The sequence below is a fragment of the Gopherus flavomarginatus genome, chromosome 7 (assembly GCF_025201925.1).
Source record: "Gopherus flavomarginatus isolate rGopFla2 chromosome 7, rGopFla2.mat.asm, whole genome shotgun sequence".
Lineage (NCBI taxonomy): Eukaryota > Metazoa > Chordata > Testudines > Testudinidae > Gopherus > Gopherus flavomarginatus.
The window spans coordinates 40,254,481-40,273,815 of record NC_066623.1 but is presented as its reverse complement, the minus strand read 5'-3'; positions in this window follow the sequence as shown (position 1 = coordinate 40,273,815).

The following is a 19,335-nucleotide window of genomic DNA, read 5'->3' as shown; positions in this document are numbered from 1 at the left end:
GGACTCCTGGCAAGTCACATAAAATCTCATCCATAGCCCCATAGCCCCATAACCGGGAGCAGACATTATTTCAAAGTGTTGGCAACAGTATCGTTAAACCCCTTTATGCGTCATAATAGTCAACAGCTCTTGGGACTTTTCATCAACGTGCATCTGTAAATATACTTAACTCAGATCAATCTTACTGAACTTTTGTCTCCCAGCCAGGTCCGCAAAGAGGTCCTCGATGCAGGGAAGCGGGTATTGCTCTACACACAACATCGGGTTGACAGTGACTTTAAAATCTCCACATATCTGGAGGAACCCATCTTTCTACACTATTGGAATGATTGGAGTTGCCCATGGGCTATGGGTAACTGGCATTAAGATTCCATTTGTGATCAGGCACTCCAGATCCGCTTCAACTTTTGGCCTGAGGGCATATGGCACAGCTCTAGCTTTCAGATATTTTGGTTGACTGCCAGGTTTAATGTTCAATGTCACGGTGATTCCCTTCATACTTCCCAGATCCACTCCAAAAACAGCAGCATGTTTCCTTAGTACAGCAGTCAGACGGTTTCATCTTTAATCATTTGGTGCAATTCTGCCCAGTTCAGCTGAATCTTTCTCAGCCAAGACCTACGCATTAAGGCTGGGTAATTGCCTTTCACCACAAACGGTGGCAATTTAGCATTGTCATAAACAGATAGCTAAGGGTTAATGTCTCTTTCACCTGTAAAGGGTTAACAAACAGTGACCTGCAACACCTGACCTGAGGACCAACAAGGAGACATGATACTTTCAAATCTCGGTGGAGGGAAGCCTTTGTTTGTGTTTTTTGGGTTTTGCTTTGTTCTCTCTGGGCTCTGAGAGTGACCACATGTACCTACAGGCTCTCTAATCCTCTATTCCAATTTTGTAAGTATAAAGGTAGAAAGGCAGTATAGTCTTTTTTTTTTGTTTTCCTTTATGTACAAAGGTGTATTTGGCTGGAAGTATTTTAAATTGTATTTCCCTTGGAGGAGGCTGTTTCTCCAATTTCTATAAGCTGACAGACCCTGTAACTTTTTACCATCTAAATTGCAGAGATAAACCTTTTACTTTTTTCTTTTTTTTATTAAAAGTTTAAGACCTGTCTGATTTGGCCCATACCCCAATTGGGGTAATGGGCATGAGTGAGTGAGTATGATTTTTTTCTCCTAGTTAAGGCTCAAAGGAACTGAGTCTGTATACACCAGGGAATTGGTGGGGAGAAGGGAAAGAGAGCAGGGGGGAGAAGGGAAAAGTGAATTTCCTCTTTGTTTTAGATTCACGGAGTTGAATCTGGATTGCCTCTGGGGGAAGGTATCATTCCTCTCTGTGTGGTGATTCAAGGAGTTGAATCACGGTGATCTCCTAGTGTACCCAGGGCGGGAAAGAGCTGGGAGGAAGAAAGGAGGGGGAAGGGAAATGGTTTATTCCCCTTTGTTGTGAGACTCAGGGAATCTGGGTCTTGGGGTCCCCAGGGAAGGTTTTGGGGGAGACCAGAGTCTATCAGGAGCTCTACCTAAGTCCTGATTGGTGGCAGCATATCAGATCTAAGCTGGTAATTAAGCTTAGGGAAATTCATGCTAGTACCCATATTTTGGACGCTAAGGTTCAGATCTGGGAATTATATTATGACAAGCATCCTGTCCATTGAGCTCCACCTTAACATCAGTAGTGCCCAGCAGCTTCTCCAATGTATGTCTTCAGAACAGTTTTCATTGCCTCAAGTGGAAGATGATGTAGCTTTTCTTTATGCACAGTTTCTGAGACCAGCGAGACAGCTGCATTGCTGTCCAACTCCATGTGTACAGATTTGCCATCCAACAACAGGGTTACCCAGTATTCAAGGGAGCCCAGTGGCAAAGACAAAATGTGGAGTGGCACTTCTTCTTCTGATGAAGTGTCATCTTGATCATCCTGAGTCTGCTCTAGGGCATACAGATTTTCCTTTTTGGTCTGCCAGACCACATGCCTCTTTTTCTTTTGTTTACAAGCACACTCAATATGTCCCTTTTTGCCACAATGTCGACGCACCAGGTTCTTACACCAGCATTCTGATGCATGGTGATCCAGCTTACCACAGAGGTAACATTCCTGACTCCCCACAGTTCTGTGGGTAGGTTCTTGTGACACCATATGCATCCTAGGGGATGCACCACTGTATTGCACCTCCTTTGTAGCCAGTTCCGTGGATACTGCAATATCAATGGCCTTCTGTAAGGTAAGCTGAGCCTCTGTCAATAGGTGCTTCCATATAGCTTCACTGTGAAGGCCACACACTAACCTGTCACGTAGGGCGTCATTTAACATCTCCTTAAATTCACAATGTTCCGCAAGCTTTTTCAAAGTTGCTACAAATTGTGCAACTGTTTCATATTCTTTTTGGTCTGTTTTGTGGAACCTATATCTTTCAGCAATTACCAGCGGTTTTGGAGGAAAAATGGGACCCCAGGATTTCCACAATGTCACTGTAGATTTGGTCTCTGGTTTAATACGGTGTAGTAAGCTGTGTAGAGAGTGTAGGTCTTAGCCCCTAAAACACTTAAGAATATTGGCACCTGCTTCTCTTCTGCAATGTCATTTACAATAACAAAAAGTTTAAAACATTCAGTATATACGTGCCATTGCACTGTAGTCTCCTCAAAAGGTTCCAGTGGCCTCGTAAGTGTAGCCATGGTTTTAGTTTCAGTTTGCGCCGTCAGCGCAGACAAGCCAGTTCTCACCTCCTTCCAAAAGCAAAAAGGCTTTATTTATTTATTTATTTATTTAACCCCAACTTCTACCTTCTTCTGTTGCTGGGGAAGCACAGGAATCCCACCCTTGTCGCCACGTTGTTGTATCCTTGGGAGCAGCAGTTTTAGGAAGAAATCACTTGCGACGCAGAGAGCTGTAAACCTTGAAAAGCAGCCATTTATTGCCACACACTGAACTAACCAACAACCAGACAAAACTGGCTGGGCTACCTCCTAATAATCTAACTCAGTTGCCATAGCAACAAGATTCTATTACTATGACAACCAAATATGCAACACTCATCAGCTTGGGTTTCCATTTCCACACTCCAGGAACAAGCAGGAGGATCAGGCCAGGATCCTGTGTGAGCCACCTCCAAGGAGTAGGAAATTGCCAGCAGATGAAAGAAGCATCTCCTTGGAATTCTCTGTGGAATGTACCTCACTCAGGAGACCAATCCTGACTGTGATGCTGCTCTTCAGGTGCTGCTTCCATGTTGGCTGTCTGCCTGGAACCCTGCTTCTTGGTACTACCTGTCAGATCAGTAATTCTCAACCTGTGGCCCATGGGCTGCTTGTGGCCCAATCAGCACACAGCTGTGGTCCATATGACACCCTCAGGGCCATACAGATATTATTGGATTTGGCCCACAATGGTAAATAGGTCGAGAACCACTGTGCTAAACACTCTTTTTCCTCTCTATCTGCTTCTGGAGCTCCGGGCAAGAGCCGGCCAGAAAATGCAATTTTTCAATGAAAATTTCAAAAGAATGCTGCATTTCTTGGGGTGGGAGGGGGAGAGTCAATTTTTTGTGTGTGGAAATTTTCTTATTTCAACCAAAAAGAAAAAGAAAACTGTTTTTTTCATTTTTTAGTTTTTTTTTTATTTTTCTTCAAAAAACTGGAACATGTTAAAAGGAACAAAAATGTCCACAGAAAAGTTTTATTTCCAAAATAAGGGAGTTTTTTGTTGCAATCCTCTCCCTTCCTTTTGGAACATCAAGTTTTGAGCAGCAATTCTGAAGGACTCACGCTGAACTATCACAGATTCCAGTCATGATCCAAACACGTTTTCCCAAGGGATGCATGGAACCACTATGAATTCCTGCCATGACCCAAACTTGCCTTCCCAGGGCATATGTGGGGCATCACCCCAACACATCTTCCTAGAGCATGTGTGGAACTCCCATGGATTCCAGCCATGACCCAGGGCACACATGGAACTGCTGCATTCTCACCATGACCCCAATGTGTTTTTAGCCTGTAACTGACTCCTCTGAGGACCTGATATGGCCTGGTCTTTGCTGGGAAGGTCTGGCCTTCTCTGGTTCCTGTTCTTTGGGAGGATCTTGATTCACATGCACATACACATGCATGTGCACCCCCCCCCATCTCTTACTTGGCCTGTGCACTCTACATGTTGGCTGTTTCATGCCCCATTGTATTACCCAGCTAGAACTTCATCTCTGGGTCACTTGGGAACCTATCATGCATTTTTTTAATACAGTCAAATGCCAAGTCCTACCTTTTGAAACAAATAATTTAGGTCACTTTTACAAGCTAGGGGCTGGTATCAGGGGAAGCTGTGATTCTGAAAAGGACTTAGGGTTCATGGTGAAACCAAGTGGAATGATCTCCCAGTGTGATGCTGTAGCTACAAAGGTAAATGTGATCCTTGGATGTATGAGCAGGAGAATATATTTTGAGTTAAAAGCAGGGTGTTTGATCTGCGTGTGGCACTGATTACATTGTTACTGTGTCCACATCTGGTCATAGAATCATAGCTGTGAAGGGACCTCAGGAAGTCATCTAGTCCAACTCCCTGCTCAAAGCAGGCCCACTCCTCAGACAGATTTTTGCCCTAGATCCCTAAATGGCCGCTGCAAGGATTGAACTCATAACCCTGGGTTTAGCAGGCCAATGCACAGACCACTGAGCTATCCATTACTGCTGGCCCCCCTTTCCCCCCAAAGGATGCTGTAAAATTGGAAAGAATTCAGAAAAGAGGTATGAAAATTATCTGAGGTGTGGCAAACCTGCCTTAGTAGGAGAGACTGCAGAAGCTCAATCTATTTAGTTTATTGAAAAGAAGGTTAATAGGTGACTTGATCACAGTCCATATGGCCCTACATGGGAAAAAGACTTCTGAGAGCAGCAGGCAAAGGTATAGCGAAATCCAATGGCTCGGAAATTAAGCAAGACAAATTCAGATTGGAAATAATAAAGCATAAATTTTTCACAGTGTGGAGAGTTAATCATTTAGACAACTGCCCTAAGGACATGGTGAATTATCTTTCCCTTGGAGTCTTTACATTTGCCCCAGGTGCTTTCCTAAAAGATCTGCTCTTGCACAGCCAAATCCCCTTGGAGAGGCAGGGGTTAATCTTAACAATAAAGCAAACTTTTCTATAAGCAGGACAAGCCCTCAGTTGGTATTGGGGGGGCAGTTCCAAAAGCAGACACCTCCCCAGCAACAATACAATATACCCAGCCCACAGCACCTACCTGCTCAGATCTATGCTCTTTCACCAGACAAAGAGTGCTAGCAGCCCAGCCCAGCCCAACCCAGCCTGCTCTGTCCCAGCAGGGAACTTTGCTGTGATCATGGATGTTAAGGAGTGTTGGGTGCTGAGCCCTGCTCCCAGATGCCTGGAAGCTCCAGTTGGGTCTTGCTGCCCCTGGCCAGATGTCTCCACAGCAGCTCTCTCAGGTGCCCCTTCCTCTGCTGTATACTTTCCCAGGCCAACACAACTGCCACTGCTGTGCCAGCTCCTTTCCCGGCTCTGTGCCAGCTGAATGGTCTAGTGCCCACAGATGACCTACCACCAATTCCCTGTGTCTGCTTCAGAGTGACACTCTCCCCCACTCCTGGGGGGCCAGGCCAATCTCCTGATGCCACCCCACCCCCATAGTGGGTGGTGGGCCACAGTGAGAAACCAGGGGCAGTGTCTGTCTGCCCATAACCAATCAGGGCATCTCTGCAGAGGGAAGTCTCTGCACAGCCTCTGTATAACTTCCCTATCATAGCCCTTTCCACCATAGGCTAGATTAAAAATTCATTTCTCTTGTGGTGTTCTGTGCCTATCCTTCTGGTCAGTGATCCTCCTCCCCTGCTCCAGGGTCCGGCTACACATCAAAGCTCGCTTCCTTCTCAATAGGCTCTAGCCCTTGGGGTGGATCCCAGTAAGCATGTGTAAGCAGGGTCTGAATTAATGCTTCCCTGACAGCTAGCTGGAAGAGGGAGAGACTTTGGGTGTGTTTATGTAAATACAGTTTTATCCTGCTCTGCTTACATAGTCAGAAGATAGAGCAGTGTCAAAGTGATCAACTTTAGTTGCTGTTGGGGCAAGGGTAGTGAAATATGGTTACCAATGTTGTAATTACTGTAGGAATACAGGAAAGCAGGACGATGCTTAACCTGGTCCAAATAAAGGGTTCACCCTCAGTTGAAAGACCCTCGTTAAGACAGGGGTTCGAATGCCCGAGCCCTGTGAAAATAAGAGGGGTAGGGATAGATGTTTTAGTTAAGAGGTAATAAAGCTTTGTGAAGGGGTTTTCTCTAGACTGGGTTGAACTATTTCTACTTTCTTTTTCAAAGAATACAACTAAGTAGGTTTTATTAGGAGTCTCTGTTATTTTAATTACTCCTGTAAGCAGAGTCAGGATGGGCCCTACCCTGACATCTGGCGGGGAATGTGGAAAGGATTTTAGGTATTTGCATTGGCACACCCACCCCACCTAGCATAGCCCACGGTAGCCTGGGATGGTTATTTTGACAGCTCTGGGATCCCCAATTTCTTTGTTACTGGGGCAGGAGGAATAAAGTGTTGTCACCCTGATTATGTGAATGAGGAACTACGAGACTGCTTTATGACAGAGATGTCTCAATATAAATTAAGTGACACTTGCTAGACAAGGGACATGGGTTCCAAAACCCAGTGAATTGAGAGAGGCTGGGAACAGGTATCTGTGCCTGGTGGTGTAGGGTCCTTGTGTGAGCAAGAAGCACCAGTTCTACCCACTCCTCTCTCCACTGTGGAATATCAGAGCTGATTTTTTTTATTCCCTTAAGAATCTAGACACAGGTTACTGAGCTGAACTCACTTTGGGTTAATGGTGCACTAGCACTGGGGCTCCCCTACTATGAGCTGAAATCACTAAGAGTTGAAATCACTAAAGAGCTGGAATTGCTGAGATGAGAACACTGAGTACTGTGCTAACTAGTGGGGGAGCATGAAGCTATACTGTGGAACAGAGCAGCTAGAAGAGTGGGGCTGAGCAGTTTGCGGGGACAGCTGGAGCAGATCATGGGACAGCTGGTGGAGCAGAGCGGCTGGTGGAGCGAAGCAGTTTGTGAAGATGGCGGAGGAACAGAGTGGAGTGGCTGGTAGAGCGGAGCAGTTCGTGGAGAAGTCAGGAGCAGAACCCACGGAGAGGCAGAGCAGTTGGCCCCAGACCACATAAGGTGCCCCTTTCTACCCAGGCTGAGGGGGGGACCTCTGCAGATAAACTCTCAAACTCTGGGACTGCACTGACCCAGGACAGAGACTTTTGGATTGTGGGACTTTTGGGACTGTGGGTGATTTGGGGGTTGCTGGACTCAAGAGCCCAGGGAAAAGGCCCAGTTTCCTGGGGTGGGTCTTTGCTTATGGTTTGGTCTATGAACTCTAGTTGAGATGTTTTCCCAATTTAATACGTGTTGTTTATCTCATGTAATCAAACCTTTTCTGCTACGCCAAGACTCTGTGCTTGTGAGAGGGGAAGTATTGCTTCTTCGAGGCGCCCAGGGGTGTGTGTAAGATTTTCCCAGGTCACTGGGTGGGGGATCGAGCTGGTTTTGCATTGTGTTATTGAAACGGAACCCTTGGATATTGAACCCGGCCCTTGTTGCTGCCAACTCAGAGGGGCAGAAGGGTTATACTCTATTAGAGCTGATACTAGCTGTGGTAAAAAAGTGTTTCTGTGCTATCTGTGATAGACCTAAAATCACTTGAAATGGGGTTGTGTTGCTACCCAGCCTATAAAGAGTTGAAAATTACTAAGATGTACAGAGATCACAGCAGAGCGGAAGGTGGCAGCTGAAGGTGACTGATTGTTGCCTGGTGAGCAAGTGGTTGGTGAGGAAGAGAGGCACAGTGTGCAGCCAGCAGGGTGGCTGGCAGAAAGGGGTGCCATGATTAAGAAGCCTCCCAGGGTGGGAGATGAACTCTGCAGATGCACCTCTGAACTCTGGTTCTGCACTGACCAAGGACAGAAACTGTGTGGGGGGTACAGAGAAAGGACAGGCATGTGAGAGGAACTTTTGGGTTGCTGGACTTAAGAACCTGAGGGGAAAAGAACACTGCCTAATTTACTTGGGGTTGGATCTTTTGCTCACGGTTTATGTTTACGAAACTTGTGTGGTATTTTCTCAAATTAACACCAAGTTACTTCCCTCTTTTTATTAAAATGTTTCTTTTCAATACTCAGAGTCTGTGGTTGCAAGTGGGGAAGTATTGCCTCTAGTGTGTAATTTTACCAGGTTACTGGGTGGAGGCTCAAGCCAGTTCAGTGTTGTATCAATGGAAAGGAACCCCTAGATATTGAGCCCAGCCCTGGTTGCTGCTGGCTCCACCTGGCAGAAGGGTTACACATCACAGCAAGGCACCCCTTCTGCCTCACCAAACTTAGCGCTCCCTCCTCTGGAAGGGACAGGGTCTGGAGTAAATCAACCAGAATGTGTCTGTCTTCCCTATTTGGAGTTTGTTTCTCAGAGCCTTCCCAGTAGGCCTCGGGGCAGGTCTGAGGAGTGCTCCTCTGCCAAACAAAGGGAAAAAGTCTATAATACACCAAAACAAAAGGGTAATACTGTTCTCTGGCCCCCACATTGGGGCAGGTGTTGTCCTGTTACTGGCCTTGGGATGTCAGTCCTTACCCAAAACCCAGTGCCTGTTCAGGGGATCTCCCCTCTGGGGAAGAGCATAGTCTCTCACACTGGAGAAACCTATCTCCCTGCTGCCTCCAGCCTTGCAGTAGTTTGTCTTCCTCCACCCCACCCCCAAAAGAGATTTTAACAGGTCTCAAGCAGCCCTTAATTGGACTCAGTTGTCCCTAATTGACCTGAAGTAACTCCTTCCCAGCTTGTAGGAAAAAGGGCCTTTAGCATTCTAGGGCTAACATACCTGTTTTCCCAGACCCTCCTGCAGCCATCTGGCCTGACTTTGTCACAACATGTACCTGAAATTCTTTCCTGTGCAGAGAGCTAAAGCATGGGTGAGGCACCCCTTAAATCTTCCACAAGCCCTGCTTGGAGACCACGTGGTGGTCCTCTGCAGAAGTGAGTTTTACTTCAGTGAAAGGAGGCACTGTGCAAACCAGGCACCTACAGAGGGTCAGATCAGACAGTATCCTCCCTCAGCTCCTGCAGCAGTTTAGAAGGGTAGCACATGGGTATTGTAGTCTCTGAACCCTCATTCCCAGGTTACACCAGAGCTTGCCTCTGATGCTGACAGACCAGATTCATGCTAGGCCTGGGGCCTTCCTGAATGCTGGCAAATCCAGGGGTGGAAACCAGTCTGGCTCACCTGCAGGTTACTATAGTTATAAGAGACATTAGTGTTCTAAGAATGTGTTTAGTGTTCAGACTTTATGGAATGCTTGTAGGGATGCTACATGAATTAATCGTACTTATAATTTCTGTATCCTGTTACATTGACTGTTTGCATTGTAAACTCTGCAATCGTTCAACTCATTAAACAGAAGAAGAAGCAATAATTAAGGTAAAGTGCTCATCCTCCCCACAAGATGACTCACTGAAGACAAACGACACATTGTGCAGCATCAAAGGACAGAGACCTTAGAATCATAGAATATCAGGGTTGGAAGGGACCTCAGGAGGTCATCTAGTCCAACCCTCTGCTCAAAGCAGGACCAACACCAACTAAATCATCCCAGCCAGGGCTTTGTCAAGCTGGGCCTTAAAAACCTCTAAGGATGGAGATTCCACCACCTCCCTAGGTAACCCATTCCAGTGCTTCACCACCCTCCTAGTGAAATAGTGTTTCCTAATATCCAGCCTAGACCTCCCAGACTGCAACTTAAGGCCATTACTTCTTGTTCTGTCATCTGCCACCACTGAGAACAGCCAAGCTCCATACTCTTTGGAACCCCCCTTCAGGTAGTTGAAGGCTGCTATCAAATTCCCCCTCACTCTTCTCTTCTGCAGACTAAATAACTCCAGTTCCCTCAGCCTCTCCTTGTAAGTCACATGCCCCAGCCCCCTAAGCATTTTCGTTGCCCTCCACTAGACTCTCTCCAATTTGTCCACATCCCTTCAGTAGTGGAGGGACAAAACTGGATGCAACACTCCAGGTGTGGCCTTACCAGTGTCGAATAGAGGGGAATAATCACTTACCTCAATCTGCTGGCAATGCTCCTACTAATATTGCCCAATATACAGTTGGCCTTCTTGGCAACAAGGGCACACTGCTGACTTATATCCAGCTTCTTATCCACTTCAATCCCCAGGTCCTTTTCTGCAGAACTGCTACTTAGCCAGTCAGTCCCCAGCCTGTAACAGTGCATGGTATTCTTCCTTTCTAAGTGCAGGACTCTGAACTTGTCCTTGTTGAACCTCATCGGATTTCTTTTGGCCCAATCTTCCAATTTGTCTAGGTCACTCTGGACCCTATCCCTACCCTCCAGCATATCTACCTTTCCCCCCAGCTTAGTGTCATCCATGAAACTGCTGAGAGTGCAATTAATCCAGATCATTAATAAAGATGTTGAACAAAACCAGCTCCAGGACCGATCCCTGGGGCACTCTGCTCGATACTGGCTGCCAACTAGACATCGAGCCATTGATCACTACCCACTGAGCCCAATAATCTAGCCAGCTTTCTATCCAATTTAAAGTCCATTAGTCCAATCCATACTTTTTTAACTTGCTGGCAAGAATACTGCCAAGATATATCACATCCACCACTTTCCTCATATCCACAGAGCCAGTTATCTCATCATGGAAGACAATCAGGTTGGTCAGGCATGACTTTCCCTTGGTGAATCCATGTTGAGTGTTCCTGATCACCTTCCTGTCCTCCAAGTGCTTCAAAATGGATTCCTTGAGGACCTGTTCTATGATTCTGCCGGGCACTGAATTGAGGCTAACCAGTCTGTAGTTCCCTAGGTTCTCTTTCTTCCCTCTTTTAAATATGGGCACTATACCTGGCTTTTTCCAAACGTCCGGAGCCTCCCCTGATTGCCACGAGTTTTCAAAGATAATGGCCAATGGCTCTGCAATCACATCAGCCAACTCCCTCAGCACCCTCGGATGCATTAGATCTGGACCCATAGACTTGTGCACGTCCAGCTTTCTAAATAGTCCTTAACCTGTTCTTTTGCCACTGAGGGCTGCTCACCTCCTCCCCATACTGTGTTGCCCAGTGCAGCAATCTGGGAGCTGACCCTGATGTGAAGGCTGAGGCAAAAAAAACATTGAGTACTTCAGCTTTTTCCACATCATCTATCACTATGTTTTCTCCCCCATTCAGTAAGGGTCCCACATGTTCCCTGACCACCTTTTTGTTGCTAACATACCTGAAGAAACCCTTCTTGTTACTCTTAACATCCCTTGATATCTGCAACTCCAATTGTGCCTTGGCCTTCCTGATTACACCTCTGCATGATCTAACAATATTTGTATATGCCTTCCTAGTCATTTGTCCAAATTTCTATTTCTTATAAGCTTCTTTTTTGAGTTTAAGCCCACCAAAGATTTCATGGTTAAGCCAAGCTGGTTACCTGCCATATTTGCTATTCTTTCTGCACATTGGGATGGTTCCTGTGGCCTCAATAAGGCTCCTTTAACATACTGCCAGCTCCCCTGGACTCCTTTCCCCCTCATATTAGCCTCCCAGGGGATCTTGCCCATCAGTTCCCTAAAGGAGTCTAAGTCTGCTTTTCTGAAGTCCAAGTATTTTGCTACTCTCCTTTCTTCAGGATACTGAACTCAACCATCTCATGGTCACTGCTGCTTAGGTTGCCACCCACTTCTACTTCACCTACCAATACTTCCCTGTTTGTAAGCAGCAGGTCTAGAGGTGCATGGGCCCTATTTGTTTCCTCCAGCACTTGTCCACTTGGTTCATTCACGGTACATTACATGACATGCCAGTATCATCAATTTATCAAGACTACCCCTAACCAGAGCTGAATTATCTGTACTCTCCAAGGAACTGAATTTCTGCCCCACCACAGAACCTACCATACTGATATGTGGAGAAACTAGAAGAATTCTTCGGCTGACGCTGCCTCAAAGAATTATTTCACAACAGTGAGTAAACCAACCACAATTACCACATCCCCACCAACAGGCATAAGATAAAAGAATCATCTGACTGAACCCTGAACAGCAGATGAAACCACATTCTTGATCATTACATTGATTGCTTCAGGAAAAAAATTGACTGTTAAATCATAGAATAATAAAAGTGTAGGATTGGAAGGGACATTAATGGTCATCTAGTCCAGTCTCCTGCATTCAAGGCAGGACTAAGTAATAACTAGACCATTCCTGACAGGTGTTTGTCTAACGTGTTCTTAAAACCCTCCAATGATTGAGATTCCACAACCTCCCTAGACAATTTGTTCCAGTGTTTAACTACCCTGACAGGTAGTTTTTCCTAATGTCCAACCTAAACTTGACACCCAAAATTGGACACAAAACTCCAGCTTAGGCCTTAACTTTAACAAACATCACATTCATCACAATCTCTCCCCTGCTGAGAGGACAGCAATACAGTCCTGAAATCCTATGACCAGATAGTGATCAAACCAGTAAACAAAGGGGACACCATCTTAGTCCTCAACAGTGATGACTGTGTTAACAAGAACTGACAACTCTCTAACGTTACCTACAATAAAGAACTCAAAGAAGACCCCATATGACAATTTACACAGGAATTTAAGAATATCAAATTCTTCCCAACTCCAAGAGAAACTTTACAAGCGTGTTCCACATGCACCCACAGCAAGGACCATCTATATGCTTACCAAGATACACAAACAAGGGAACATAGGCAGACCCATCATATCTGGCCATAGCACACATACTGAAGGAATATCAGGACTCATAGAAACCATCCTCAAACCACTCGCCACACTGAGGGCCAGATTCTTTCAAGACACTACTGAGTTCCTCCAAAAACTCTGTAACATTAACAATCTCTCAGAACACCATCCTTGCCACCATGAAGGTCATCTCATTGTACACCAACATCCCTCACAATGATGGCATCACTGCCTGCCTCAAATATTTCAAGATAATGGACACGTGGCAGGTTCAGCCACAGAGACCCCCTTGAGACTGTCACCTGACCTGCTAGAATTACCACTGAGCCCATTTTCCCTGCCAGCTTGGGACTCCAGAACCCTGCCTTGTTGAGACAGACACGCTAGCTTGCTGCAACACAGACCCCGGGTCTGGTCCACGCCCCCAAAGCTGCAGACTTTACTGAAAACAGCTCAGCAGGTTCCCTCTCCAGCACCCAGACACCCAGTTCCCAATGGAATCCAAACCCCAAATAAATCCGTTTGACTCTGTATAAAGCTTATACAGAGTAAACTCATAAATTGTCAGCCCTCTGTAATGCTGATAGAGAGATATGCACAGCTGTTTGCTCCCCCAGATATTAATCACTTACTCTGGGTTTAATAATAAACAAAAGTGATTTTATTAAGTATAAAAAGTAGGATTTAAGTGGTTTCAAGTAATAACAGACAGAACAAAGTAAGTCACCAAGCAAAATAAAGCAAAAACATGCAAGTCTAAGCCTAATACATAGAAACTGATTACAGATAATATCTCACCCTCAGAGATGTTCCAAGAAGCTTCTTTCACAGACTAGACTTCTTCCTAGTCTAGGCCCAATCCTTTCCCCTGGCACAGTCCTTGTTAGTTCCAGCAGACATCTTAGGTGTTAACTAGGGGTCTTCACATGACTGGAAGCCTCTTTTGTCCTGTTCCACTCCCTTTTATAGCTTTGGAACAAGGCTGGAATTTTTTGTCTCTCTGGGTCCCCATCCCTCCTAAATGAAAAAGTACCAGATTTAAGATGGATTCCAGTATCCGGTGACATGGTCACTTGTCCTGTGAGACCCCAGCCTCCATTTATCCTGGGCTGGCCCATGTGTACACAGGAAAGTTTGCAAGTAAATAGAGCCATTTACAGTTCATTGATTCTGAAGCACCCTTAATGGCTTCCACTTAATATGTTTACATTAGTAATACAAGTTTATATCTTATTCTTCTAACTCTAGACATACAAATAATACATGCAAGCAAATAGGATGAACACAATCAGTAGATTATAAGCTTTGTAATCCTCTGATGGTGTTGCTAGAGTAGATATGGGGACAGAGTAGGCAATGAGGTTTGCTGCAGGGATTGGGTCCTGGGCAAGTGCTTCTGTAGTGTGGTGTGTAGTTGCTGATGAGTATTTGCTTCATGTTGGGGGGCTGTCTATAAGCAAGGACTGGCCTACCTCTGTGAGAGTGAGGGATTGTTTTCTGGGATAGGTTGTAGATCGTTGATGAGGACTCAACCACATCAGCCACACCATCAGGGGCTCATTCACCTGCACATCTACTAATGTGATATATGCCATCATGTGCCAGCAATGCCCCTCTGCCATGTACATTGGCCAAACTGGACAGTCTTCACATAAAATAATGAATGGACACAAATCGGACATCAGGAATGGTAACATACAAAAGCCAGTAGGAGAACATTTCAATCTCCCTGGACATTCTATAACAGATTTAAAAGTAGCCATACTTGAATAAAAAACCTTCAGAAACAGACTTCAAAGAGAAACTGCAGAACTTAAAATTCATTTGCAAATTTAACATAATTAATTTGGGCTTGAATAGAGACTGGGAGTGGCTGGCTCACTACAAAAGCAGTTTTGCCTTCTCTGGAACTGACACCTCCTCATCAGTTATTGGCAGTGGACTACATTCACTCTGATCGAATTGGCCCTGTCAACACTGGTTTTCCTCTTGTGAGGTAACTCCCTTCTCTTCATGTGTCAGTATATAATGCCTGCATCTGTAATTTTCACTCCATGCATCTGAAGAAGTGGTGTTTTACCCACAAAAGCTTATGCCCAAATAAATCTGTTAGTCTTTAAGGTGCCTCCGGACTCCTTGTTGTTATGCTGTCAAAGGAACTCTCACAGAAAAATGATAAAAGACAAAAACACCGTATCACCCATGGGTGGACACTTTTTGCAAGGCAATCATTCTATAGCTGACCTCTTCATCCTCATCCTCAAAGGAAACCAACACAACACCTTCAAAAGACAAACCTGAGAGTTTAAATTCATAACTTTGCTAGACACTGAAAATCATGGTCTGAATAGAGACACTGGATTCATGGGTTATTAAAACACCACATAACCCACCAATGCACTCCTCCACCCCTGCCTTTGCAGTTTTCACACACAAACCTCCACATGACTGGAGAGGTGTTAATGGGCCAATTCACCTTGAATGGCCCCTTGAAATATGTGTTAATCGCGTATGTTAAACGATCTGCTCCACCTTATATTTAGCTGTGACACCTGAGGTACCTTCCCAGACCTGAAGAAGAGCTCTGGGCTTGGCTACACTTGAGAGTTACAGCGCTGGTGGTGGCTTTACAGCACTGTAACTTACTCCCCGTCCACACTGGCAAGGCACATGCAGTGCTGTATCTCCCTAGCTACTGCGTGCATATACTCCACCTCGATGAGAGGAATAAAGAGAACAGTGCTGCTGTTGCAGCGCTGGGGTGCCAGTGTAAACAGTGATTAATCTTACTATGCTGTAACTGACCTCCAGAACCTTCCCATAATGCTTTTAAGTAAAAATAACACTCTTTGTTTTGTTGTGAACTCGGGGCTCCCGGAGCTGCTTATCTGAAAAACAAGCACAGCTACTGTTTGCAGTGAATGAGCAGAGGCAGGCAGGGGGATCCCTTTGGAATGTTCACAGCTAGTGTTTGCTTGAGGAGAGAAGCAGCACAGCGGGTGGGAGGTGGGGGTCCGTTTCAGAGCAGCTGCTTATCTGGTCTGTGAGGAAAAAAACAAAGAAGGCTGTTTGCATTTAGTGAATGAGAGAGGGATGGGGGAAGGGGTCGGAACTTGCAAGGCAGGGAGCTGACACAGTGTCAGCTCCAAAAATCCACTCTCTCTGTCTCCCCCACGCTCCCTGTCACACTCCACCCCACCCCCCTCTTCTGAAAAGCATGTTGCTGCCACTTGAACGCTGGGATAGCTGCCCATAATGCACCACTCCCAACAGCACTGCAAATGCACACTGGTAGCACTCCCAACAGCGCTGGTAGCTGTCAGTGTGCCACACTGCAGGGCTTTCCCTACACAGCTGTACGAAGACAGCTTTAACTCCCAGCACTGTACAGCTGCAAGTGTAGCCAAACCCTCTGTGTGGCTTAAAAGCTTGTCTCTCTAACCAACAGAAGTTGGTCCAATAAAAGATATTACCTTCCCCCTGCCCTTGACTCTCTTATATCCTGGGATCAAAACAGCTACAACAACACTGTATGTGACAGATATTGGAATTTCATGACAGATCCTTGAAAAACTTTATTGAATTAAGGGGTCTGTTGTATGAAATGCAAATGTTATGTATTATTGTGGGCCAAGTTTGTATGTAAACTCTCTAGGGCGTTGTGATGTAAGTCCTGGAGGATCAAAGGACTATATTGAACAATGTGCCAGACAAGTACTGACTTTTGAGAGAATATGTGTGAAGTGGATTTCCTGGAAAATACCTAAGGAAAAGTTAATGGAAATTCCTCACCTCTGGTTATGCAAAAGCCCACCTTGTGAAGCTACTCCATGAGGAGATGGTCATTGTCTACTGATCACCTGTTACATGAGGCCAATATAAACAGCCCAAGCTGTGTAAAGGAAGGACTGAACTATGCATTCTGGTTCTGAATTGGAGACAGTTATGAACTTGTAACCATGAAGGAAACCCACTTGTAGGTTTTGAAGGACTGACACCTCCCTGAGTCTGAAGTTGGGATGCCAACTGGGAAGCCTTTTTGCATGTCTGTAAGGATTTTTTTTAAATGGTTTTTAATAGGCATATCTCCATAATTAGAAAACATATCTCCTAGAACTGGAAGGGACCCTGAAGGGTCAGCAAGTCCAGCCCCCTGCCTTCACTAGCGGGACCAAGTACTGATTTTGCCCTAGATCCTTAAGTGGCCTCTCAAGGATTGAACTCACAACCCTGGGTTTAACAGGCCAATGCTCAAACCACAGAACTATCCCTCCCCCTTATCTTTTTGCTTAAAGAATAAATGTGTGGTAACTTGTGACTTCTTGTAATTACAGCTGATCATAGCCTTCAGAGAGAAAGCACAATGCAGACACTGGCTTGTTTAGGATATCCCAGTGTAGGCAAGGAACTGTGCAGCCTGAAAAATCCACGGTCAGGAGTGAGAGAGAGATGTCTGCCCAAGAGAGGTGATGGCTGAGGAGCCAGGAGCCTAGAGTTGGTGCCTTTGAGGGGCCATGAGGGGGAAATTCTGGTATAGTTGCCCTGGACTAGGACAAACGTGTCCTCAAAAATGAACGTAGTATTCTCAGGGTTTTTAGTAATACACATCTGTTAAGCATAGTATTTATATAAGTTTTGGGAAGTTATGTTAACTAAATGTATTATACTCTGCCCACAATTCTGTTCACCCATGTCCAGTATCCCATAATACCTTGCATTAGCTGAAGTAGGCTGTGGCTTAAGCAGATAGGAACACTTGTCAGATTCAGGACATATGAGTGTTTTACCACAGTAACAGGTAAGGAATTATTCACACAGGCCAGTATTGGAATGTCCAAAGGAAGAGGTCAAGATATGTAAATGGTCTCCCCAGTACAAACCCTAGGAGGTGCCTTCACACCCCTTCATACCTGGAATGCATGCGTTCAGAACAAAGAGATAAGGGATACACTATGGTTCCAGAAAAACAAGGGAGAAAGCTGACTGGTTAAATCTAATTTCTAATGATACACACAGTACCTTTTTACAAGTGAACAGGATGGGTATAAAAAGGATAGCTTCAGGGGTGTAATGTAACAACATAACATGAGAAGGCTTCCTGGACACTGGTATAATTTCTTCATGTACTATATTATCATTGACTTTTAGCAATAAACCTGACAGACATTGATTATCTGGTCTCTTGAATATATTTCATAATGATCCAAAGTTTGGTCAAACAATGGACTACAAAAATGTATCAACAGGATGATCTCAGCAGAGCCTATAGAGACAGATATGCAGCTCCATGCACAGGCAGACGTGCACAAAGTGGCCATTTCCTTTCACTCTATTTGGAACTGATAGGAAACCACTGGAACTTGGGAGTTTCATCTTGGAAGTGAATTTTCCACATGGCTCTAGGAGCCAACACAGAGGGGAATGCAGGAGGGAGGATGCTGCAGAGTGAAACCCTGCAGTCAGGAGCTGCTGGCTCCTCTTCCCTACACAGGAGGAGAAAGTGGTTAGTTTTCTCCTCATTTCTAATACAGGAAAAGCTGCTCAGATATTAATAAGAATCTAATTATACATTTATTGTTCCATGAATTAATTACCTGGCAAGTAGAGTTACCTTTTACACAGCTCTTGAACTTTGGAAGGGCCTCCTTACACCACTCCCCTGATAATTTAATTAGCATATTCATGTTTTATTAGCTATAAACGGAAAGCTGGTTTGGAATCATTTGAATTAAAATTTCAAAGTCTGCCAGCAGCCCAACCCCAAGTGCTAAGCTACAGATGGGAGAGAGCAGAGCCCTGTGCATCCTACTCACTGACACTCCAAGCCTGCACTGTGTCTAACCAGCTTCTCTGGCTGCACTTTGTTTCACGCAGTGCCTGGCTGTTCTGTCTGCTGCTTCCTGCTCTGCCGGTCACAGAGCTGGGACATGGGCTTGAGACGGATGTTCCATTCCTCCATCATCCATGTATTCTCTCCTATTAGCCATTCAGAGTATTTACAGTAATTGTGTTAGCCCACAATAGCCTTAGCGATACATTATAGTAGTGCCAATAGAAGACCATTGAAACCTGAGGATGGAGCAACGGAGAGGGTGACAGAGAGACAGGGAGAGGCTATGTTAATTGTTCTGGCTTTGGGGTTCTGCCTCAGCTGGGAGCTCACTGGGGTGATGCAGGTGAAACCAACAGGGTGAAGGGCTGAGGATGCAGGGAATGGGCCTTCATCTGCCAGGGCCTGCAGCAGAGGTGGTCTCATTTCTTATAGCTCAGACAGTGGCACAGAGCACAGAAAGAACCTGTGGGACCAGCAGAGACACCAGCCTCATTCCATCATAAACATACAGCTAAGGGTTGCATAAAATCCCTCCTTGCCTGTAAAGGATTAAGAAGCTAAGATAACCTGGTTGGCACCTGACCAAAAGGACCAATAAGGGGAGAAGATACTTTCAAATCTGTGGGAGAAGGTTTTTGTTTTTGTGTTCCTTTGTTCTCTCGGAGCCAGCAAGGAACCAGAGCAGGGAAAATACATCTCCCTAAGCCATATCTGAAC